We start from the raw sequence: 26,030 nt of genomic DNA on the forward strand, positions 1-26,030 counted from the left end.
TCATTTTAGAAATCAATAAAGTTGAGGACAGACACGGCAGAGCACCTTAAACAACACATAGTTGTATGCTAATGACCAACAAAGCCATGGTTTATTTTTTATTACCATCATTTTAACGCATCTCAAGCTCGTGATAAAAGGGAACGGGGGAATATGGATGCAGTTAATTTTTCCGAAAGGGAAATGAAGGAAGGAAGAAGAAAAAGAGTAAGGGAGGAAAGAGGAAAGAAGAAGGTGGGAGGGAAGGGTGGAAAGTTAAATTTTTCTTCCTAGCAAAATCAAGCCAGCTTTTTCAGCCACATAGGAAATATGATTTCATTACCCTCTACAAAACATGCTTAGTCATTAATCCTAAGTAAATCTCATGGCCTCTGACATAAAACCTATCTGTGTGACACATTCTATATTTCAATTTTCAATCACAAGAGGTTCTTATAGTTCCACAATGTCAGAGGAGATAATTTGAGAATGATGACAGCAGAATAAGACGACAAGGCAGATAATCACATTGACGACACATGCCAGTCTTCATAAAATTCAACTCCATGGTTTAGATACTTCTCACAAACTCTAGAATCCAATCCAAGGGAATTATCCCTAGCTTGGTTCTTATCATATTGGAATGCTCTGGAAGAAAATAATCCTTCATTCAAAACCTACACTCAGAAAATGTTCCTCCATTCTCTGATATTTTACCTCCAAACTGTTCTATTGCTTTTGAGTGAATTTAATCTTGTGTCTTACAAAGGCTAACAAAAGCATAGGATCAAACATTTCTTTAGGGCTTAAAATTCTTTAATTTTCTTAATATCCTTAATAGCAAAGTTTTTTAAGCTAAATTATCTGTAAAACCTCAAAAACCTAATTTCTCCTTCTACATACAATCAGACACTTCAACTTTAAATATCTAATTTCAACTTTGAATACACGATGCCTGTTGGTTTTTTAAGCATCTCATTTTTAGGTGCACTAACAAGCAGAAATACAAATGTTTATTCTCAGTCACAAAACTTAAAGTTCTCATTTGGTTGTTTGTTTTTATTTATTTTGAGAGAGAGAGAAAGCACAAGTTGGAAAAGGTCAGAGAGAGAGAACAGAGAGAGAATCCCAAGCAAGGCTCTGCACTGCCAGCACAGACCCCAAAGGGCTCAAACTCAGGAGCTGTGAGATCGTGACCTGAGCCGAAGTCAGAGGCTCAACCAACTAAGCCACCCAGACGCCCCAAAACTTAAGTCCTTAACTTCCTTTGCAAATATCTGATTCTACCATAGCACATTTTTGCATTATGCATTTTTGTAAGTCACTAGCACTAGACAATGAGTAACATGTACTAAATGCTTAATAAGCACCAGATACTATTCTAATAACATAACATCTATTAACTCATTTAAATTATAGTAGAACTATAGGTATCCTACAAATGATTTAATAATTAATAGGTTGAAAGAAAATACACAAAGGAAAAGGTAAAATAAGCTTGCATTTCATCTAAGCAAAGCTGATGTAGCAATTTACAAATCTATTTACTGGACAGAAGAAATAGTTTGTTGTTGTTATCTGAAAATATATTAAATGTAAAGAACATATACATCCATGAAAAAAGAATGGTTTCTTTTTTTTCCCCCTTGATTTTACAAATACAGGTTTTAAAAGAATGCCTTCTCAGCCACCATTATAGAAGCTGTTATTGAAAAACAGCTGGCTCAGTTGGGGGACTATGTGACCCTTGATCTCAGGGTTGTGAGTTCGTGCCCCACATTGGGTGTAGAGATTACTTAAAAAATAAAATCTTAGGGGTGCCTGGGTGGCGCAGTCAGTTAAGCGTCCGACTTCAGCCAGGTCACGATCTCGCGGTCCGTGAGTTGGAGCCCTGCGTCAGGCTCTGGGCTGATGGCTCAGAGCCTGGAGCCTGTTTCCGATTCTGTGTCTCCCTTTCTCTCTGCCCCTCCCCCGTTCATGCTCTGTCTCTCTCTGTCCCAAAAATAAATAAACGTTGAAAAAAAAATTTTTTTAAATAAATAAAATAAAATCTTAAAAAAAAAAGCAAACTAAAGATTACAATAAGAATGAGTTAATTTTTATTTAGATGAAAAAAATGAATAAGTTATATATTTGAAATAAATAATTAACATGTTCTTTTTAAAGCAGTTACTATAGAAAAATAATATTGTAAAATAAATAAGCTTTCTAAGACCAAAATCAAAACAAACAATAGAAAATTACTAAATATACCTACTTCATACAATGGAAAATATAGTTCTTGCTAATAAACACATAAAAAAATGTTCTTGTCATCATGACATTAAGCCTAACAGATTTGGGTGTCAAGTGTATAATAACATAGCAGAAGCATTTGTAGGTAATACTCACTTCTTTGTACAATCTAGAAAATATATACCAGATACAATACACTATGTAATGTCAATATACTTCTGCTAAAATTAGGATTGTTACATATTTGAGGTATTATTTATCTGTAACAAATTAATTTGTTCTATCTGCCCTGTAAATCACTCTGTAAAGTTTAAACTTTAATCTAAAATGATTTTAAAGTATTCAATCTATATTATTGAGGCTGTTCAATGAAAGCTAACTCCATAACTCATTGAAATAATTATGTGGGTAACTAAGCTCCTGATAAAAGTAGCCATTACCTCTCTAATAAGCAGTGCTCTCCCTTTTTGTGTCAGCCATATGGTAATCTATTATTTGGCAGAACAGTAACAAAAACAAAACACAGTGTTTTCTACATGATATGAAATGTGTTTGTTAGCACATTGCCTAAAACATAGTAGGCACCACAAAAAAAGTCAGCTATTCATAATTGTTGATATTATTCACCAAGGAAACCAGACATGATCCAAATGCTTTCTGTGTTCCACACATTGCATTATATAGCCTTCACAGTGAGGCATTTCAACATAGGCTGCACCAGAGGAGTTTTAAAAAATATCAATGCCTGTAAAATATTCAGGAATAAACTGAGATGTGAAAGACCAAAAACTACAAAACGTTGAGGAAAGAAATTAAAGAAGACACAAACAAGTGGAAAGAATCCCATGTTTATACACTGGAAGAATTAATACAGCTAAAATGTCCATACAACCCAAAATTATTTACAGATTCAGTGCAATCCCTATCAAAATCCCAAAGGCACCTTTTTTTCAGAATTAGAAAAATCAATCCTAAAATGCATATGAAATTATAAAGGACCCCAAAAAACCAAAACAATTTTGAGAAAGAACAAGAAACCTGAAGACACCACACCTCCTGACTTCAAAAGACATTACAAACTTAATAGTAATTAAAACAGTATGATATTGGCATAAAGATGGACATATAGACCAATGAAACAATAGAAAATCCAGAAACAAAGCCATGTAAATACAGCAAACTTATCTTCAACAAGAGTTCCAAGAATAAACGATGGGAAGGGATAGTCTCTTCAACAAATAGTGTTGGGAAAACTAGATAGCCACGTGTCAAAGAATGAAATTGGACGCTTATCTTACACAATACATTAAAAATCAACTCAAGATGGGTTAAAGACTTAAATGTAAGACCTGAAACTGTAAAATTCCTAAAAGAAAACAGAGGGGAAATTCTTCATGACAGCGGTCTTGGCAATAATTTCTTGGATATGACACCAACAGCACAGGCAACCAAAGCAAAGATAGACAAGTGGGACTCCATCAAAGTAAAAAGCAAATGAAACAATCAAAAAAAAAAGTGAAAAGACAACCTACTGGATAAGAGAAAATATTTGCAAACCATGTATCTAATAAGGGTTTATTATCCAAATATATAAGAAACTCCTTCAACTCAAAAGCAACAAACAAACAAACAAACAATTTAAAAATGAGCAAAGGAGTTGAATAGGCATTTCTCCAAAGAATGTGCAAATGGCCAACAGGTATATGAAAAGTTGCTCAACATTACTAATTATCAGAGAAATGCAAATGAAAGCCACAAAGAAATATCATCTCACACGCATCAGAATGACTACTATCAAAAAAAGAAAAACCAAAGGATAGCCAATGTTGATGAGGATGAGAAGCTGGAATTCTTGCACGCTGTTAGGGGCATATAAAATGGTATAGCCACTGGGAAAAACAGTAGGCAGTTTCCTCAAAAAGTTAAAAAAAGAACTACCCCATGATCCAGCAATCCCACTTCTGGGTATTTATCTAAAATAATTTAAATCAGAGTTATATAACATTATACTATACGTTAATTAACTGGAATTAAAATTTTAAAAATTAAAATAAATCAAGGTTACAAAGAGATACATGCACTCCCATGTTCATTGCAGCATGATTCACAACAGCCAAGATGTGGAAACAACCTATATGTCCATCAGTGGATGAGCAGACAGAAAGAATGTGGTACATACATACAATGGAATATTATTCAGCTTTAAAAAAGATAAAAATCCTGCCATATATGTCAATACGAATGAACTTTGAGGACATCATGTTACATGAAATAATCCAGTCACAGAAGTAAAAATATTGCACAGTACCATTTTTATGAAGCATCTAAAAAAGTCAGACAAGTAGAAACACAAAATAAAATGGTAGCTGCCAAGACCCGGAGGGAGGGTATTTGGAAAGCTGCTATTTAAAGAGCATTAAGTTTCAAAAGAGAAAAACAAATACTGATGCCTGGGTCCCAGCCCCAAACGTTCAATTTAATTGGTTTAGGATGCAACCTGGGCATAGAAATTTGTTAAATCTCCCATGTGATTTAAATGTACAGCCAAATTTGACAACTGCTGTTATTACTGTTTATTTATTTTTGAGAGAGAGACACACAGACTATGAGCAGGGGAAGGGCAGAGAGAGAGGGAGACACAGAATCTGAAGCAGGCTCCAGGCTCCGAGCTGTCAGCACAGAGCCCAACGCAGGGCTTGAACTCACAAACCACGAGATTATGACCTGAGCCAAAGTCAAACACTTAACCGATTGAGCCACCCAGGCACTCCAACTGCTGTTTTAAGAGATACGTTATTTCATTTAGTCCTTATGGATTACTTTATTAATTCCATTTTATAGAACAGAAAACTGAGACTCAGAGAGATACAGTCAGTAACTTGCCAAAGACTTGGAGAGAACTGTTCAACTCTCAAAACCTTTCTTTGCACAATACCATGTTGCCTTCTGAACTTCAAATATCCCAAAGCCATCAGTCTGTTTCTTAGAATTTTCAAACTCTGCTGAGAAAAAAGTCAAATAGTTCCTTTGCAAATCTGCATATTGGTATTGAAAGGGCCTCCCATGAATTCTGAGCTTTGGTATTTGTTTTTATTTTGCTTTCAAAAATGAACCTTGACTCACAGAGGCTCATGAAATCAATTTAGTGACATTCAGTAAGCAGTTTTTAAAATTTTTTTTAATGTTTATCTATTTTACAGGGAGAGAGAGAGAGAGAGAGAGAGAGAAAACAAAGCATGAGCAGGGGAGGGGCAGAGAGAGATGAAGACACAGAATCTGAAGCAGGCTCCAGACTCCAAGCTGTCAGCACAGAGCCCAACGCGGGACTTGAACTCATGAGCTGTCAGATCATGACCTGAGCTGAAGTCGGATGCTAAACCGACTGAGCCACGCAGGTGCCCCTCAGTAAGCATTTTTAAATGAAATAACAGAAGAGATAAAAATATAACAGTGCCAGATTGCATTGCATGCAATAGTATTAACTGTAAGTACTGAGTCTAGAAACTTATTTCTATCTGTGTGTGTGTGTGTGTGTGTGTGTGTGTGTGTGTGTATGCTATGGCAAGTAGTAAACGGTATTTCTTACCATGAGTTGCAGCCAAATATGTTTGAAAGTTATTGTAGGTAGGGATAAAATTACAGGATAAAAATACAATCCTGAAATAGTTATTCATTTTCTGATTTGCGTCCATTTACTTATGTTGTTCTTTAATCCTAGAACATCTTCCTTCACTACCCAGCATTCAAATACAGCTTAGAAAAAAAAAAAAAAAAAAAAAAAAAACAAATACAGCTTAGTTATCCCTCTTTGCCTTCTATCTCCTAAATGGAATTAATGGTTCTTTGGCGCATCACCACCATTACAACATCTACCACACTGTATCATATTTTTAAAGTATTTGATTTAAAGTTCTTTGTTGGAAAGGGCAGTGTCTCTCATTCTCAGAAATATGAACACAGAGCCTGATACATAGTGAAGCTTAATACTTTTTACAGTTAGGGACAGCAGCTATCTATTATTTTACTCGTGAAATTTTGGAGATACAGAACTAAGAATGAATCTTAATTTTCTTTCTGAATAATCACAAATTAGCATCAGAGGTACTTTAATATCTGGTTTATCCACACCTGGTCTAGATGATATTCTTGTCTGCCAAAGCCTACATCAAAAAAGAAGGAGGACAAACTCTGAAACTGACTCTAATGGATTAGCTTACATGGTTTATACCAGTCTACTCTCTTACCTATTTTAATATTAAATCGCCTTCTCTAATTCCTGTTTCTATACTTGCAATAAAATGAAATGATATGAAAATAGATTTGTTGAACACTCACCAAATAAAATACCCTAAATAAGTTGTGGTTCGTTTCCATTTTATGAATGGTAATAGGGAAAAAACATTTTTACTCAAATGCCAATCTAAAGGAAACAAAAAACCATTTACTCTCTCTTGATCTTAACTTCTGAACTCCATCGTAGTCTTTTTATCACCTATGTTCATCTAAATAAAGGCATTTTCTCAGGTCTTTCCCATTTCTTTATTGAAATATTGGAACCATGTAATTATTCAAAAAAGTATTTTAAAAATATATATAATATGTAAAATATGTAAATATATGTATACAAATTCACAAAAATATGGTTTTAATATTTTATATTCCTGACCCGCCAAAAGTCGAATATTATCACAGTAATCTGAATAATCAAGACGTTTAACAGATACCATTCGCTAGATCTAGTAAGTACCAGGTAGTATGGAAACAACATATAAATTTAAATAAACTAGAACTAAAGTTTATTTAGCATTAGAAAAAAGTAATTTAAAATGATAATAAGATAGAAATGAAAATTAAAATTGGAAGAATGCCAGAGAGCATGCTCCATAAAAATCTATTTCAGGAATCCATTTAAAAAATTCTGCCAGTCTTTCTGCAAAGTTAGCCTTCAATTTTTGTAGTTATAAATTTATGCAATCTTAAAATGTGAAAAAGAAAACCACATACCATTTCTTTGTTTCAAATTTTTGGCCCAAATCAAGTGGCTCAGCGATCTTCTACATTATGCATCTTCATGTATCATTATGGGCCCAACTATTAGAGTCAAAAGCCAGCCACGGCTGGAGCTGACTGCCAGACAGCATCGCTGATTCATCTCAGGAAGAAAAGGCTGCAGCATCCACAGTTCTGATGATGTCCAAAGAGGGTAAAGAATTGGTCATAAGCCAAGAATTTCCTCTTGGAGCATAAACAGAAGGACTGTAAGTAGACATAGCTTACAGCTTGCTACATTTGAATCTTAATTCAAATGTGGTGCTTTGGAGGCCAAAAAAAAAAAAAAAAAGGCGTGGGGGGCGGTACAGAGTAATAATTTCCAAAGCCATACTGTGACCCTAAGATTGGACAGCTTAGGTGTGTTTTTAGGATACAACGATGTTTTCCTTATTCATTTAATTCCACTAACAAGAGTTATGTGACTATTTCACCTATTCTACACTAAATATTTAAGTTTGTACTTTTTAAAAAATTTTTCTTTAATGTTATTTATTTTTGAGAGAGAGAGAGACACAGAGAGAGAGAGCATGAGCAGGGGAGGGGAAGAGAGAGAGGGAGACACGGAATCTGAAGCAGGCTCCAGGCTCTGAACTGTCAGCACAGAGCCCAATGTGGGGCTTGAACTCATGAACCAAGAGATGATGACCCCAGACGAAATCAGACGCTTAACCGACTGGGCCACCCAGGGGCCCCTAGGTTTGTACTTTAAATATAACTCCCTCTAGGAAGCCTATAACAAAATAATTTCTTATTTCTTCATTTTAGTGCATTAGATTTCATATAATATTTATCTCACCCACCAAATATATACTTAAACATCATAGGGTTAAAATAATAACCCTTCATCTATTATGGAATATGAGGCAAACTGCATAAGCAGACCATCAGGATAAAAATGATGTGAACACTAGTCAGAAAGGGAGATTGAGTTACAAATGTGCTGGTGGGAAGAGGGGGGGAGGGTGCTATATGAACCAAAGAAGCTTTCTTTCTCAGCTTCCCAGTCCATTTGGCTGGCTCCTCAGAGAAATTAAAGGATGCAACCTAACAAAGGGACCCTAAACCAGAACCACATCCAAAACTCAAATGAGACACATAAATTATAGTCACAAAGAAAGGGAGGGAGGAAGGAAGGAAGGGACAGAGGGAGCGAGGGAGGGAGGTAAAGAAAGGGAGAGAGAAGAAGAAGGAAGGAAGGAAGGAAGGAAGGAAGGAAGGAAGGAAGGAAGGAAGGAAAGAAGGAAGGAAGGAGAGAAGGAAGGAAGGTAGGTGTCCCTCTTGGTTGTCCCTCTTAATCACCCTCTAAAATGGTATATTGGAGATTTTACATATTATAGAGAAGAAATGCTCTTTGCCAAAAATCAAGCACTCATCTAGCTTTCCTATGAGACACTACAAATATGATGATGAAAGCAAGATTAATAAATAATTAGCACAAATCTAATCTTTCAATCTTGCAAAACTTCTTTGCAATTGACTTTTGTAATTCATTTTATAACCCATTTTTTGAGGACTTTAAATTTTTTTTTAACATTTATTTATTTTTGAGAAACAGAGAGAGACAGGGCATGGGACGGGCAGAGAGAGACGGAGACACAGAATCTGAAGCAGGCTCCAGGCTCTGAGCTGTCAGCACAGAGCCTGATGCGGAACTCAACTCATGAAACGTGAGGTCATGATCTGAGCCGAAGTCGGATGTTTAATCGACTGAGCCACCCAGGCGCCCCTTAAGGATCAGTTTAAATCAAGAGTATACCAGAAGGCATTCCAATAAAGCAAGAGCTGTTTTCATATTTGCAGAAGTAGTGAGAATTAAAATTTATTGTATTATAATATATAACAGTATATATTAGTAATTAGTTGTTAATAATTAATAATTACATAATTAGTAAGACTACATTATATTATTTATATTATAAATAAATGATTATTCATTTAAACCCAGAAATTCTAATCTGGCAATGATGAAAATGGAAATTTCTAATATGAAAGACATTTAGCTATGTTATTATCAAATTAGTTGCTTATAATTTCAAAACAGTTATGGGGCCTAGGATATAAACTTGATTCTAAATTCATTTGTTAGTTCAACACATATTAAAAGTACCTAATTGGCTCTGAACTTAAGACCATGACTTTCCTACTAAATTAGTTTTGACAAGAAAGATCTGGGCCCTTCAATCTTGTAAGCCCCAGGAAGCAGAGAGGAGAACGTGCTGTACCCTCAGCAGCCTGCAGACATGGCAGTGAATCTGAGTTAGTCCTCTGTGGGTAGCCCCAAAAGGCTTTTAATGATGTGGAAAATATATACAGACTGTAGACTTAAGGCATTCTCAGGGGATTACTACTGACAGAAAATTCTACTCTAGCAAAGATTCAGATGATTTTAAAAAATCAAACACCTATTATGTTGTTCTGAGAGTTGCCTTTAAAAGACCACTAAGGAAGCAAACTAACCTTCTGGAATGCCTGCACACTTACTACAAACTAATTCTACTGCTCTGTTCATAAAGTCTAGGGCCTAATTCAACTTCTACTAACTGAGAATTTACCAAACCCCAACCATTTGGTTTCAGCCTCCCTCAATAGAGATTTGACTGGTGGTTTAAAAAACACTCTAGACAAAATATTTTGGTCTGAGGGAAAAAAAAAATTAACATTTCTCTGTAAGAGAGGTGGAAGTGGTAGTTGAACCTCTTTTATGTGTACAGAAGGCTGTGCTTACACGGGCATTTGGAGCCAAATTCCATGTCACAAGTTTGCAACTTCCATCACCCACTTGTGTCTGTTGGAACAAATGTCAAATTAACTTTGGAGGAAGTTTTAAAACTAGTCTAGAGTCATTCCTTTCATCTACTTCAGTGCAGGGCTGCATGGCCTTCTGTTTAGGTACCATATATTAGGTAAACTCCCATCACTCAGCCCAGCAGGCTCCCAAATCATGGCATTCTTTGGCCAAAAACAAATAATTTGAGGGAATAAAACGTCACATGCATTACCCCTCAAAATCTCAGCTAAGAAAAATGGTATGTATGAAGGAATTCTGAAAAGATATGAAGAACCTTCATTCTTTGAGCCACCGTAATGGCCATTCCCTAGATTAAGCCAGATTGTCAGAGTTGTGTGCCTGGCCACACCACACTGCTGGTCACAGCCACCCTAACAGAACTTCTTTAGGAAGTTCATTGAGCACATACAATCTTTACCTACATCACAATGCTCTCAAGGTAGATGTTATTCTCATATTAGAGAAGAAAATAATCAGATCTTGCAAGGTTATTTCTCCCAGAGACACAGAGCCACACAATGGGCCTAGATGAAGGACGTAATAGTCCAAAGAATCCTGCTGACTTTCAGTGTAAGGCTGTTGAGGACATTTTGCATTATGCTATACTGAATCCACTTTAAAAAAAAAAAAAAAAAAATATATATATATATATATATATATAGCAGAAACTTTATTCTGGATTCTAGGCAGGAAAAACTTTGCTCCTCTTAGGCAATTGGTCTGCTCCTCTCATAAATGAGCTTCTCAATCATTAAATCTTTCATGTTTTCCTCTTTGCCTGGAAGTTAGAAATTTTGGAATTAAATGTGTGCCCAGTTCTAATAAACATACCGGATTTCAGGATTTTGTGAGCTAATGTTTCCCCTAGCTCATTTCATCTCACTTTTTTCTTCACCGATATTCTCAGATTCTTTTTCATCTCATCTTACATGTATATCCTATTACAAACTATGTACCTTCAAATGGCATTTACCAAAATCTTGCAAAAATTCACCAAGTTGTACATTTTACTATATATAAATTATACTTTAAAAAGTAGTGAAGTACAAAAGAAAAGCCGTTTATAATAATCAAAATCAAAGGACAGCAGTTGAAATGTTTCTTATAACGTCTTTGAGTCAGTTCTTGACAAAACATTCCAAATTACTTCATCCTTGCATAAGCAATCACTGAAGTAATACTGTTATTCTATTTTACTATAATTTATAACTTAAAATATAGTTACATAAACATATGTGGATTTATTAATGTTAGAGTGGGGATAATTTTAAGGGATTTCATTTTGTAAAGACTGTATTGTAGGGTTCTCTTGGCCTTTTTACCATATTTATTCTAAGAGAGAGGAGTACATATTGGTGAGAAGGTGTGGAGGAAAAAGCGTCTTTTGTGAAATGAAAGTATTAGTGGAGAAAAAAGGAAAACGCACACATGGAACAAGTTGGTTAACCCCGTGCCGAGTGTGAGACGCACACACCCACACTTCTGGCTTCACTTTTCTCCTTGCCTTGGTTGTCTTAGTACTGATCCTCAATTTTTTTTTGGTGTTGGAACCCTTTACAGTTTTTAATTTTGTTGACTTTGATTTTGGTTATACCTATTAATATTGACCCTATAAGAAACTAAAATTGATAGATGTTTAAAACCATTATGGGTTAACAAAAACAGATCTTACTTTAAAATAACTGTAATTTTTTCAAAAAAGGAAATGAGTGGTGTTTTGTACTTTTTAAAATCTTTGTAATATCCTCTTCACAGAGCTGAGATTCTCACATCTGCTTCTGCATTCATTATGAGAGTCTGTTTTGGTTGAAGTATATGGCCTCACAGAGATATGTAGTAGGAGAAAGAAGTATTTTATTTTTTTTTTAATTTTTTTTTTCAACGTTTATTTATTTTTGGGACAGAGAGAGACACAGCATGAACGAGGGAGGGGCAGAGAGAGAGGGAGACACAGAATCGGAAACAGGCTCCAGGCTCTGAGCCATCAGCCCAGAGCCTGATGCGGGGCTCGAACTCACGGACCGCGAGATCGTGACCTGGCTGAAGTCGGACACTTAACCGACTGCGCCACCCAGGCGCCCCGAGAAAGAAGTATTTTAATAGTCTCCTCAGTTAATTATGGATATTTGAATTTGATACAACATCGAAACTCAGCAAACTGTAGTTTCTTAGTGCCACATAAGGGTAGTAGTATTCTAACAACCAGAACCAAATAAAGAAAGCACAACAAAAGGGAAACTATAAACCAACATCTCTCATGAAGTTAAATGCAAAAATCTTTAATAAAATTTTAGCAAATTGTATGCAACAATGTGTGTGTGTGTGTATGTGTGTGTGTCATGTGTATATATGACCCAACAGGATTTCTTCCATGTATGCAAGGCTCATTCACTATTTAAAAATTAATCAATGTAATCTACCATACCAATAGGCTAAGGAAAAAAATCATATGTGCATATCAATTAATGCAGAAAAAACATTGGATGTAATTCAATATCCAATATCAGGATAAAAAGTTTCAGCACACTAGAAACAAAAGGGAAACTTTCTCAACCTAATAAAATACATCTACAAAAAACCTATAGCTAGCATCATACTTAATAGTACAAGACTGAGTAATTTTCCTTTAATATTGGGAACAAGGCAAGAATGTCTACTCTCAACATTCTTATTTGGCACAATACGAGAAGTTCTAGCTCTTGAAATAAGGCAAAAAAAAAAAAATTAAAGATTTATTTTAACCTTAACATATTGGAAAGAAAGAAAGAAAACTGTCGTGGTTTGCAGATGATAAAATAAACAAATAAATAACTCTCAAAGGACCTAAAATCCTAGATCCAAAATGTGAGTTCAGTAAAATTTCAGGATACAAGATCAACCCACAAAAACCAACTACATTTCTAGATATTGACAACAAAGTAATGAGAACACATTTTAAATGAATATCATTTACAGACACTCCAAATAAAATGATGTAATTAGGTATAAGTCTAACAAAACATTGGTAATATCTATATAATGAAAATTATAAATTGTTAATAAACCAATGAAAACCTAAATTGTGAAGATATTCCATGTTTACAGACTGGAAAAATCAACACGGTAAAGATGTTAATTCTCCCTAAATTGATACATAAGTTTAAGACAATTCCTATTAACACATGGTAAATTATAGCAAATAAATACTACACTGGATATTTTTAAAAGGGACTCCTATCAAAATTCGGTTTTATTTGTTAAATAATTACACTAGTCATTATCACATAAGGTCTCAAAAATAATCATGTGGACTTTAAAGAATAAGGTGGAAAAGAATTAATAAACAGCAACTTGAAATAATTCTGTCAATATACTTTATTTTAAGTTCATGTATTTATTTTGAGAGATAGAGAATGGGAGAGAGAGTGTGCGCACGCACATGGGGGCAGAGAATCCCAAGCAGCCTCCGCACTATAACCATAGAGCCCTACGCAGGGCTTGATCCCACAAACTGTAAGATCATGACCTGAGCCGAAATTAAGTCATTTAACTGACTGAACCACCCAGGCACCCCTGTCAATGCACTTTTAAACTGCTCAAAGTAATCAATGCTATATAAAAAACAAAAGCAAAAATAGACAAATGGGACTACATTAAACAAAAATCTTCTGTAAATCAAAGGACACAATTAATATGGTGAAGACAACCTATGGAGTAGGAGAAAATCATGTACCCAATAAGGGGTTAATATCCAGAATATGTAAAGAATTCCAACAATTCAAAAACAAAAAAAATCACATAACCCATTAAAAAATGGGCCAAGGACCTAAATAGACATTTCTCCAAAGATGATGTACGGACAGACAACAGGCACATGAAAAGACGTCAACAGCACTAACCACCAGAGAAATGCAAGTCAAAACCACAATGAGATATCACTTCATACCTACTAGGATGGCTACAATGGATCAAGTAATCAATCAATCAATAACTGGTGTCGGTGAGGGTGTGGAGAAATTAGAACCCTTACACACTATTGGGAATGTAAAATAGTGCAACTACTATGGAAAACAGATGAAAGTTTCCCCCAAAATTAAAAAGAGAACTACCATGTGATCCAGCAATAGCACTTCTGGGTACGTATCTAAAATAATTGAAAGCAGGGTCTCAGAGAGATATTTGCACAGCTATGTTATTTTCAGTAGTGAAGAAGTGAAAGCAACCCAAATGTCCATTCACAGGTGAATGGATAAACAAAATGTGGTTTACATATACAACAGAATATTATTAGGCTTTAAAAAGGAGGGTGATCCTCACATATGCTACAAAATGAATGAAGCTTTAGGACATTAAGTGAAAGAAATAAATCACAAAAAGACAAATACTCTATGATTCCATTTATATAAGGTATCTAAAGTAGTAAAATTCATAGAAATAGAAAATAAAAGGGTGGCTACCAAGGGCTTGGAGAGGGGGGAAAGGGAATTGTTATTTAATTAGTTCAGAATTTCAGATTTGTGAGATGAGAAATTTCTGAAGATCTGTTTCACAACAACGTAAATATATTTAACACTACCAACTGTATGCTTAAAAATGGTTAACATGGGGGGCGCCTGGGTGGCGCAGTCGGTTGAGCGTCCGACTTCAGCCAGGTCACGATCTCGCGGTCCGTGAGTTCGAGCCCCGCGTCGGGCTCTGGGCTGATGGCTCAGAGCCTGGAGCCTGTTTCCGATTCTGTGTCTCCCTCTCTCTCTGCCCCTCCCCCGTTCATGCTCTGTCTCTCTCTGTCCCAAAAATAAATAAACGTTGAAAAAAAAAAATTAAAAAAAAAAAAAAAAAAAAAAAAAAAAATGGTTAACATGGTAAATTTTGTCATGAATTTTTAATCACAATAAAAAATTATATAAAAATAATACCAAATATTAAGTGGAAGGAAAAGTTGCATTTGTGGAATACTTACAAAATGTTAGAAATAACCCAAATAATTATATAAATCACAATATTTTCATACTGCTCTGAAAGAAAAAGTTATTACTTTTTTCTTCTAGAAAACATGATAATCACTCTCATACCACCATAATATGTACAGTCATATTAAAGACAGGAAAACTCTTGGACCATTAGGTAATTTTATTTGGACATCTAAATATATATATTCATAGATATTGCTAAGTATATTTGCTTAATTTTATTCCCAGTAGAAGCTAACTTTAGGAACCTTACTTCATATTTATAGTTATTCTGGTTCCTTATGGATACTAAAAACAAAATTCACAAACACACTCTCAAGCATGTTATTGAAGTAAGTATGCCCTACTATAACTAATGAAGAACATTTAACTTTTAATTCCTTAGTTAAGGAAGAAAATAGCTCTCACATATTCTATACCCAAGATAAATTTTAAAAGATAAAATGCCTTCTATTCTGAAATGACAGCCCCCTCACATATGGAGCAGTAAACTTTTCTTTCTTCCCAAAATACTCATTTGGCACTGAGTTTTGACAAGTGAAAAAGCTTTCTACATGCATACAGTTCATTTGATTTTAAGCACTGATCCCCCTCGCCTGCACATCAAGCTTTCCTTAATATTTAAGACATCTAGTATCCTTTTGTAGCAAGTTCCAGAAAGAACTTGTTTCAACTTACCAAAAATGGATGCTGATATGGAGTAAATGTAGATGTCAGAGATTTTAAAAAGTATTCAATGAATTTGACAAGCTATTTTTTTCCTCAAATACCGTAAAAGTAAAACCATTAAAACTATCCATTAAATGAATAAAGATTATCCTTTTATTTACATATAATAGTAAATGCTAGCATCTATTGTCAAAATCAGTATCTAAAGGGGCAGCTGTAGACCAATTTTAATGAATGTGCATGCAAATTATGCCCGTTTTTTTTTCTCTCACTTGATTTTTTATATTGTTGAAATGGAGGAAAGAATATTTAATATTCTAGATTGAGACATGCCAAGTACCTAAATACCATATTGTCATCTTGCATGTGATCAAATCTAAAAGCTAAATGAAAATGCCCCCATTTGGTTTCATGTAAACTAAGCTGAATATAGAAAGTGTCCAATTTCTATCGTTCCTCTCCAGAGTAGCTAGCACATATTTGTTGGGTAACTGCAGACTGACTGATTCTAAATATAAACTGAGATGTGTGCTAAAATTATTGTCCTGATTTTTTAGCAATCACTATGAGAATCACACATGGTTACAAATTTTATTTATTAAGTACCTTGAAAAAACTAGCTTAAATAATAACGACAAAATTACACATGAAAATTTTCCCATCGAATGCAATGATGTAAATTAAATCCACGTTTTCCTACCAATACTCCACACATATAACCATTCATAACACAAAATCAGTCAAACCTAGTACTAGGACCACATCAATTAAAGCAGATTTTACACAAATAAGTTTTAAGTGGGTTCACTCCTCTTACAAAAGAAAGATAGTGCTACCTTAAAAGAGAGATATACCTAAGCAGCTCTAAAATTCTAATCCAACAAAAAAACCTCAAAATAATCTTGAACCTGCTGCCTGGATTACTGCTGATCCATCTTCCAAATCTACAAATGCTGAATTTACTTTAAGAAGTCCATTTCACAGAAATACACTAGTGGAGGAAAAGGAGAATTCATGTAAAAATAAGCTAATTCCATCTGGCTGAATTAGACCTGACATAGGTCAGGCTTTGCAAAGTAGTGAGTAAAAGAGATGGAAATGTTCAAAAGAATCCTTTGTCAAAAATAATGTTCCATTTCACATGGCTAAGCAGAGGAACAAAAATAATATGGAAGTTTGGAAGCTCAGGAGCCACAACACAATTTTAAAAAACCAAACAATGTGGACAGTTCAGCACACCCAGCGGACCAAGAATATCATCAATTTCAAAGGAAGGAGTTCTCACAGAGCTTTCAGTCAGCCTTAGAGAAGACCCAGTGATCACCTGACCACCTAACTCTAAACTTTCAAAGGAGTCAAAGGAACATAGGCCAACCAGTCACTTGCAAGTACAGAGTGAAGGAAAAAAGAGTAAAACAGATTTATCACTCACCTTCTCAGAGCCTAAACAATCTCAACACCTTGGCTTTCTTAACTACTATGTGTACTATGGGCAGGAGTGTGTTAACAAATAAACGTCAAATGGGAATTAACAGAAATAAGGGTAGTGGAGAATAAATAGGCAAGCCTATTTAAATTTAAGTTTTTTAACTTTGAGTTAACCCTAGGGAAACGGCTGGCTATGCCCAGTTCAACTTTGACAGATAATGCCTGAGAGGAATGGAAATAAATTTACCACTTTCTGAAAGTTTAAGGAAATTGTTTTAAATAATAGTTCTCAACTAAGCACAGGGCAAATTCTTCCCAAAATACTGTGTACCTCAATGCCCGGCTTCCACCAGAAATCATCTGTCAGGTCCTAAAAAGGAGAAGAGGGTGCCTATTTTGGATTTGTAAAGTTGATGGTTCAGTTTTCATTGTTTCCTTTCAGATCTCCCAAAACTGATGACATGTTACATACTTGTGCAGGTTCCCTACTTGTGCCCTCAAAGCATATTCACATCCCAGTGACTCCCCTTCCATTGGTCCTCAGAGAAACTTAATGACGTCCCCACCTCAATGGCTTCCGGTATTCCAAGTAGGTGGAGGTGGGACTCAGAGGAAGCAAAGGTGAGAGACTGGGGGAATAAGAGATGGCCAAAGCAGAGGAGGTAATGTCACTGCATCCCTACAACTGCTGCGGTTAGGGGTTAGGGGTTAGTCTCTCTCCTTGAGGGAGATTTCCTTCAGTGGAGAGTTACAACAAGGGAAGGGAAGTGTCTGAATCCCAAAGGGAAATGCTGGGAATGTTCTCTGTGTGTCTCATTGGACACTGATCTCAAAGGCCGTCTCTAGCAGTGTACATGGGGAAGGGGCAGAAATCATCAATGTTCACTACACTCTCTTGTACCTTATACCCAGGGCTTCTGCTGAGAACCTGAAGGAGATCTGAAATTCCCTCCCTCACCTATGTGGATTCTCTAAATTAGAGTACAAGAGTGTGTTCATATGCCTCGCATTACCAGGATACTGAAGTTGGAGACCTGGAAACCTGATACAGGCGGACAGAAGAAGGTGAAGTTTCAAAGAGATAAGAGTGGGGTAGATGCCGGAGGGGAGGCTAAAGGGGAGGGAGTCGAGATCCACAAACACAGTGCTAAAACCAGAAAGTCATGTATTCCCTTCTCTGACTATCAACTCCGTCTGGCTGGCTCTCACCAAACATGTTCTCCAACCTATTGCCATCTCTCCACAGTGGCCCCTATGCCTGCCTTTCTCACTACCCAAGATTTTTTTTTTTTTTTTTAACTGAAGTATAGTTGACATACAATATTACATTAGTTTCAGGTGTACAACACAGTGATTCAACAATGCTATACATTAGGCAATGCTCACCACTACACCAAATAAGTGTAGTTATCATCTGTCACCATTCAATATTATTATAATATTATTGACTATATTCTCTATGACTACATTCAGTTGTTTCTTCTCATCCCTATGACTTCTTTATTTTATAACTAGAAGCTTATACCTCTTAATCCTCTTCACCTATTTTGCCCAGTACCAATAATTTAAGTAGTTTCTCCAATCAAAAGAAGAGGTTGCCTGAAAAAGTATAATCTGAGGAACCACAGACAGGAGTGACTGTTATTAATTAATAATATGCCAATATCTTATATTTAATTTGTAATGTCCAAAGAGAACATGATGAATCCAATAGAGCTTCAAAACTTGCATAAAGTAGCCAAACTACACATCACAAGAAAAGAAGCTGTGACTGGGTGGTGACAGATATTAACTAGACTTAGTGTGGTGATCAATCGTAATATATGTAAATATCAAATGATATCAAATCATTATGGTGTACACTTGAAACTAATATGTTATATGTCAATTATATCTCAATTTTTAAAAAAAAATTTAAACTAAGAATTCATACTTTTTAACCTAGAATTTCATTTCTGAGACTCTATCCTAAGAAACCAGTTTCTAAAATATACAAAAGAGCTTACGAACAAAGATGTTCATCACAGCATTACTTATTATCGTCAATAATATAGCAACATTGAGGAATGGTTAAGAAATTATGGTACATCTACCTAATGGAATGTTATGTAGATATTTTAGAAGTTGACTGTCTAGTTGTAATTAAGTGAAAATTAATGTTATAAAATGTAAAGTGAAAATATTTTAAAAAGGAATATATATATCATGATTAAAACTATGCACAGAAAAAAGAGGGGAAGGAAACATCAGAATCACATCAAAATATTAATACTGCTTATCTTTGTTAGTACAAGCATGGTGATTTTTTTGCCTTTTCATATTCTTATAGCTTCCAAATTGTTCATAAATCTATAATGGAAAGGGAAAGCTTTTTGAAAGGCAAGCTTCTCTGAAAGAGGAAAAATGTTACTTGAATAGAAAACTCCTGGGTTGAGTTGACAACTGATCTTTTTAATATCAGAACCCAGGAAATACAGTATTTTCTGGAAGAGCACTTGGAGCAAGGAATATGGAGAATGTGAGCAAGACTAGCCAAAGAGAAACCTAGCGAGCTTAGTAACCTACATTAGTTCCCTATGATTACCAGATGAGGAGTGGATTTCCCTGCCTGATATGTAAGGTTCTTCACAATTTGTCACTGGGTAGCCAAATAGTCTATGAGCACTTAGCTGAACCTCCTTGTCTGGCTTTCTCTTTACCTATCCAAACCCTTCCCATCTTGCAGAGTGACTGAATTCACTTCCATCCATGAAGAGTTTCCTGATCCTCTTATGAACCCCCATCTCTATGGTTTCTCCTTCTTAAGGTGTTGATATAGCATTCATAGCACCACCTTTTTCTGGTCCTAGACCAGTTCTAATTATTTTGTTAATTACTCCTGTGTAAGTAAATATCTCCCCAGTTAGACTTTAAGGTCCTTGAAGTCAAGAATTTGAATGGTTTGCAGACCATAGTCATTTGACAAAACATTCTGACATACAGGAAGAGAGAGAGGAGAGAGAAAAGATGAAGTGCTAAAGCCAGGTTGGTATTATACTCATACTCGGTGATGTTATCTAAATAAAATGTGTTGCCTCGGTTTTAAAAGGTTCCCGCTGACCCTTCACCACTAGGACACGTACTTTCTTTTGCTTTTTTTTTAATAGCAGTGGGATCATAGTTTCGCTTATTTATTCCTACCAAGTCTGCTGTCCTCCTGGGAATTAAACAGATTGGACTGCAAGATGCCTCACCAAGGTTCAGGATATAGTCTACAGCCATATAAAGAACAAAAAGAAATGACTTCCTAGGAATCAAATTTAAGACTAATCACAAGATCCTACTTCTCTTAAGGTCTTGGGTGAACAACAAATACAAATTTGTGTCTCCATTTTATGGCCTTATTTAGGCAGTGGGCTTTAGTCTATCAATATCCTCATTAATAATTCTCCAATGTAAGTAGTTCAATACTCTATACATGATGGACTAAGATGATTATGTTCCTATCTGCCATCAAATATTATTCCAGTACTAAGAGATTAATGAGCATTTGCACTATAGCAACCTGCCCCCAGAGACATCAACAAGAGTTTCATATCTTAAGAGAGAATACATAAATCGTAAGTGAAAGCAAACCAAATGGCCAAGCAATAGACAAAGCAAAACCCAGCGTCCATTATTTTTTTCAGAAAGAGCACACAGGTCAATTATAACCGTTGACTCTGAAGGGCAGGGCAAAAATAAATCAATGCAGTTTCCCACTATACAGAACTACATTTTGCTACAACACTTATTTTGCTAAGTCAATGCTTGTCCAGATTCCACCACTCACTAGCTATATGATCTTGAGTCTTCTCTGTATTTCAGTTCCTAGTCTGTAAAATGGAGTTATCACCTACTATGCCAAATCACAGCTGTAATGAATCAAATAACATTATCAGTCTGAGTTTATCTGTCACCCTATCATGGGATGACACACCCACAAAAATAGTTCAGTCACACATCCCACGAACTAAATACCTGTTCTCATTGCAAATGTTTTCTCTAAAGTTTAAGAAGAAAAAAAATATTTCCCGTTTTTTTTTTAACTTTCCTAATTGGTTTTTCCAACATTTGAGCAGCCACCATTTATCACTGCCAAAAATGTGTTAAACATCTCCTGCTACAACCTAGCTCTTCTATGCAGTGTTGTCCAGATATTATTTTTTGGCATATGGTTTCTAAGAAAATAGGTTTTTTTCCATGCAATTCAATTGTTCTTTTCATACTAAAAGAACAATTCCATACACAGTTAGTTTACAGGTTGTTGCTATTGTTTGAGATTACTCACATGAAAATTAATTTTATGTTGAACATCTAACAGACCATATATAGGTACACTTACACTGGGACACACAACTCCTTGTTACCGTGAAAGATCCATGGGCTTTGGAGTCACGGAGACTTGCATTCAAATTCCTGTTCTGTGACCTTGAGGAGGTAATTTAACTTCCAGGCTCCTCACTTTCCACCTTTGGTTCTAGGTTGTTGTGATGATTTAATGAAATAATATTATCTAAAAGTAAGTGTCCAGGCTCTGCAAGTATTATTTCCTGCCTCCCTTAAATCTTTTCCTCCTGTACCAAGACCAATCAAACCCACTGTGAACACAAGACAACTTGCACACAGCATCTATTTCATACATTAGCGGGGAAACGCTAGGCGAAGAAAAACTGAGTGGACGAAGGCGTGAATTAGGCATCTAATGGAGCAAGAAGTAAAGAAACTGACAAGGGCCCCCTGCTTCACTCGCAAGTGCGAAAAACACACTAATGTGACACACTTTGAAGACTGCACCGCACACTCACAGAGGTTCGTACCACGCTGTGGGAAAAGGACAAAATACAGCACAAGCCAGCAGGGAGCTTTCTGGTTCACCCCACCCGACCCTGCCCGCCCAGTGGCACCTCTGAAGCCGAGAAACTGAGGTGAGAGCACAGCAACTGACCCCGTCCCCCTGCCCTCCCCCATTCTGCCCAAATCTCTCTCGGGGCACGAATGCTGCTGAATCATTAGCCCTAACAGTACGAGCTCCCGGCTCGGCTGCTCCCACGGGAGCCAGTGTCCCTAGAGCTGTGACCGTCCCCGGTGGGGGGCCGAGACCTCGGGGTGGGGTGGGGCAGTGAAAGGGGGTCTGGGAGGATCGGAGCAGCAGGTACTCACCCGGGTGAGGAAAGCCCAGCCCCGGTCCTCGCCTCCGCGCTGCAGGCGGTCCGTCTGCGGCTCCCCCGCGTCCCGGATCCCCGCGGGCGGTCGCCCCCGGACCCCGCAGCCAGAGCTGGTAGTCCGCTGCTCCCCTCCGCGGGCCCGCCACCCTAAGCAGCCACGGCTCGGGGCTGGGGCGCTCCACCCGGAGCAGCTGGAGCAGCTGTCGCTGCCGAAGGGGGTGGCGGCTACCGACGGGCCAGACCATTAGTGGGCTGCGACCGGGGGTGCGCGACGTGCGGAGAGGGGCGGACGCGGAGGGCGCCCAGGCCCGGCGACGGTTGGGAGAAACCAAGGCCGAGGGGATTCCGCCGCCGCCCAGCAGCGCCGGGAGGGCTTAGGGGGTGGGGGGCAGAAGGTACCAACCCAGGAGCCCCTGCTCTCCCTGGCTGTGGACTGAACACAATCCTTTAGATTTTCCGGGCACCACCCCCCCTCCCGGTTTGCCTTGGTCCCGCTCAGGGCTCCTTTCGAACGCGGCAAACAGTGGACCTAGCGACGGGTGTGCCTGGGCGGTGTCCCCTCCTGGGGGGATGCGAAAGGGCGCTGGCCTGAGCCCTGCCTTCGTGCCGCCCTCTGCTCCGCGGTGGGGCCCGGTGGCGCCAGTTCCTGGTGCAGATCTTACTCCAGACGTCTTAGCACAAATCAGAGGGGGCATCTGAGTCCTTGAAGGGGTTCCTCAGACCTTTTACCCAAGCATCTTTGTGGAGCAAAGAATTAAAAGGTATCCACGCCCAGCCTGAAAGTTAGAAAATAAAATCAAGTGGGCCCCATCCGATAGGTGATTTGTAGATCCAGGAAAATAAGGGACAGTTTTGAATCGTTTACAGTCGTTCCACAAATGTTGAACCACGGCAGTTGGAAAAAAAATGTGGATTTAGGAAGCCCCTTTAACAGCTCTATAAAAGATTATTAAAGAAAGTTAAAAATATGTCAGGCTCATTGTTCACCATTTTAAGGATTAGTGTCTTGGGAATGGGGAGGAGATAGTATTCTAATATGAAATGAACTTCATAGAGCTGGGAAGAGAAGTTCCCACCAGGACATGTCTTAGACTGCTGTGAAAGCCCGTTTGTGGTCCCTTGGTCCCTGCCCAGGTCACAACCAGGCTTAAGCAGACTCATTTCAGACCATGGTAAAATTTAAGACAAGTGTATAGTTTTCTTTATCAAAACAAACAAACAAAACAAAAAACAAAAACAGAGTTGGCAACTACCTTTAAAATGTAATTTAATGGGGTAAAAAAAAAAAAAAAAAAGACCCTCAAAATACATCCCCCCCCCCCCATAGAAATTCCACAGTTAAAAGAAGCCATTTTCTCTGGATTAAGATTTGTCCTTTTTTGAGTTAACATAATCTTTTAACATAAACTGAGCACATACTATGGACCAAACACTGTACTGAGACTGTTTCCAGTTTTATTCATTTATTCTTCTTTGTTTTCAATGTTTATTTTATTTTTTAATTTTTAATTTTATTTATTTATTTATTTTACTTTACATCCAAATTAGTTAGCATATAGTGCAACAATGATTTCAGGAGTAGATTCCTTGATGCCCCTTACCCATTTAGCCCATCCCCCCTCCCACACCCCCTCCTGTAACCCTGTTTGTTCTCCATATTTATGAGTCTCTTATGTTTTTGTCCCCCTCCCTGTTTTTATATTTTTGTTTCCCGTCCCTTATGTTCATCTGTTTTGTCTCTTAAAGTCCTCATGAGTGAAGTCATATGATATTAGTCTTTCTCTGACCAATTTCACTTAGCATAATACCCTCCAGTTCCATCCACGTAGTTGCAAAATTTCATTCTTTTTGATTGCTGAGTAATACTCCAGCGTGTGTGTGTGTGTGTGTGTGTGTGTGTGTGTGTGTGTACCACATCTTCTTTATCCATTCATCCATCGATGGACATTTGGGCCCTTTGCTTACTTTAGCTATTGTTGATGGTGCTGCTATAAACATTGGGGTGCATGTGCCCCTTCGAAACAGCATACCTGTATCCCTTGGATAAATACCTAGTAGTGCAATTGCTGGGTCGTAGGGTAGTTCTATTTTTAGTTTTTTGAGGAACCTCCATACTGTTTTCCAGTGGCTGCACTAGCTTACATTCCTACATTTATTCTTCTAAAAACTCCTGTAAAATTGGTGATATTGTTGATAGGGTTTTTTTTTTTTTAATGTTTACTTATTTTTGAGAGAGAGAGTGCAAGCAGGGGAGGGCAAAGAGAGGGAGACACATAATCTGAAGCAGGCTCCAGGCTCTGAGCTGTCAGTACAGAGGTAGACATGGGGCTTTAACTCAGGAACCATGAGATCGTGACCTAAGCCGAATTTGGACACTTAACCGACTGAGCCACACAGGTGCCCCAATATCATTGCTAGTTTTTAAACAGACTAGGCTCAGAAAGTTTGTCATGCTGGGTTCACATCTCATAGATAAAGAGCAGCAGAGGAAGCATTGCAATCAGACTAGTGCCTTTCCACTAGAATGCCTCAGGGAAACATATACTAAGCTTTATCATAACCATGATTGGTCCTTGAATGTGAGTTTACTTATCCTTTCTTTATGAAAACTGCGGATACTTAAGTATCTAAGGTGGATGTCACCCTGAGGTTAGGAGTAGGAATCAGAAAGAAGAGGCTGTACTTCCCCCAGAACTAACGTGAAAACATCAATTTCAAAACAAACAAAAAATGCATGATTTGGGTCATGTGAAGTTGAGGAGAAATTCTCCACTGCCTTTTTGTTAATCATTTTTACATCATCATTTACACTGTATTGTGCTTTACACTACCCTTAAACTATTGTTCAATATTATACTTTGCACTATTGTTCTTCCCAGAAAAGAACAAGAGTTTTTAAATGGACTTAATGTCATGGGTCCTCATATACTTTAGCAGAACTTAAAGTAATAGGGCATTAGTAACTGTCACATCATGTTAAGGAAGCTTTTTGAAAAATAAGGAATAAAATTAAATCCTTACCTATGTTGTGTCATTGTTCTTATGTTGACTGTTATTGTAAGTGTTCACGCATCAGCCCCAGCAAAACAGAAACCCCCAGAGCTCCATGTTGCTGAGGAGCCCGTGTCTAGATCCCTAGTGAGGCCAGGCAGCTGTGACTCGGGGTGGGGATGGCTTCAGCCTCCGAAATGTGTGACTCTTCTCTCCACATGCAGTTGTTTCACTTTCAAAGGGGACACAAAAGGAGACAAGTAGCCAAGATGCCTTTGGAATTAGTATTCTCTGTCTGATTGACAGGGATATAAGAAAGAAGGATAAGGTCTCAGGTGGTTTACCTGAGACCACGCTGGGATTTAGAACCTGGTTATTAGTGACATCTCCAGCCATCCGTTTGTATAAGTTGAACTTTGTGGAGTGTATATTTCTAAATGAAGAAGGAAGGGGACATGCTGTGCCTGTGACCTTGAGAAACTGGGAAAAGGAAAGGAGGGAATGGTGTGATGCCTGCATTCCTTACTCTCCCACAGAGTCTGCAAATGCTTTTGAGCATGTTGGGGAAAGAAGTTAGGGCCAGAAACTGAGGAATTATTTTCACAAATGACTTTGTGGGATTTCGAGTGTAAGATGTATTACTATGGGCCCTAGTGACACAGAGCCAGGGAGAGGGCCATTCTCTCACCCAGTCTGCCACAGACCGTTGTGCAACCTTGCCACCAATAAGGAATGGCTCCACCAGTGAAGGCA

The 26,030-nt window shown here is 37.4% G+C and overlaps 1 protein-coding gene across 5 annotated transcripts in view; it reads right to left on the minus strand.

Annotated features, from left to right (window-relative positions):
- The window catches only part of TTLL7 (tubulin tyrosine ligase like 7), a 145,096-nt gene extending 122,482 nt beyond the window's left edge, over positions 1-22,614 (minus strand). For 2 of the 5 annotated variants that reach the window (XM_045478038.1, XM_045478036.1), the window contains exon 1: positions 20,912-20,930. The gene's annotated coding sequence lies outside the window, so the exon portion shown is untranslated. Of the gene's footprint in view, positions 1-20,911; positions 20,931-22,281 lie in introns of those variants that run through there. The other 3 variants (XR_006712414.1, XR_006712415.1, XM_045478035.1) reach the window with 3 other exon arrangements.
- Between the last annotated feature and the right edge of the window lie 3,416 nt (positions 22,615-26,030).

Source organism: Leopardus geoffroyi, chromosome C1, assembly GCF_018350155.1.
Source record: "Leopardus geoffroyi isolate Oge1 chromosome C1, O.geoffroyi_Oge1_pat1.0, whole genome shotgun sequence".
Lineage (NCBI taxonomy): Eukaryota > Metazoa > Chordata > Mammalia > Carnivora > Felidae > Leopardus > Leopardus geoffroyi.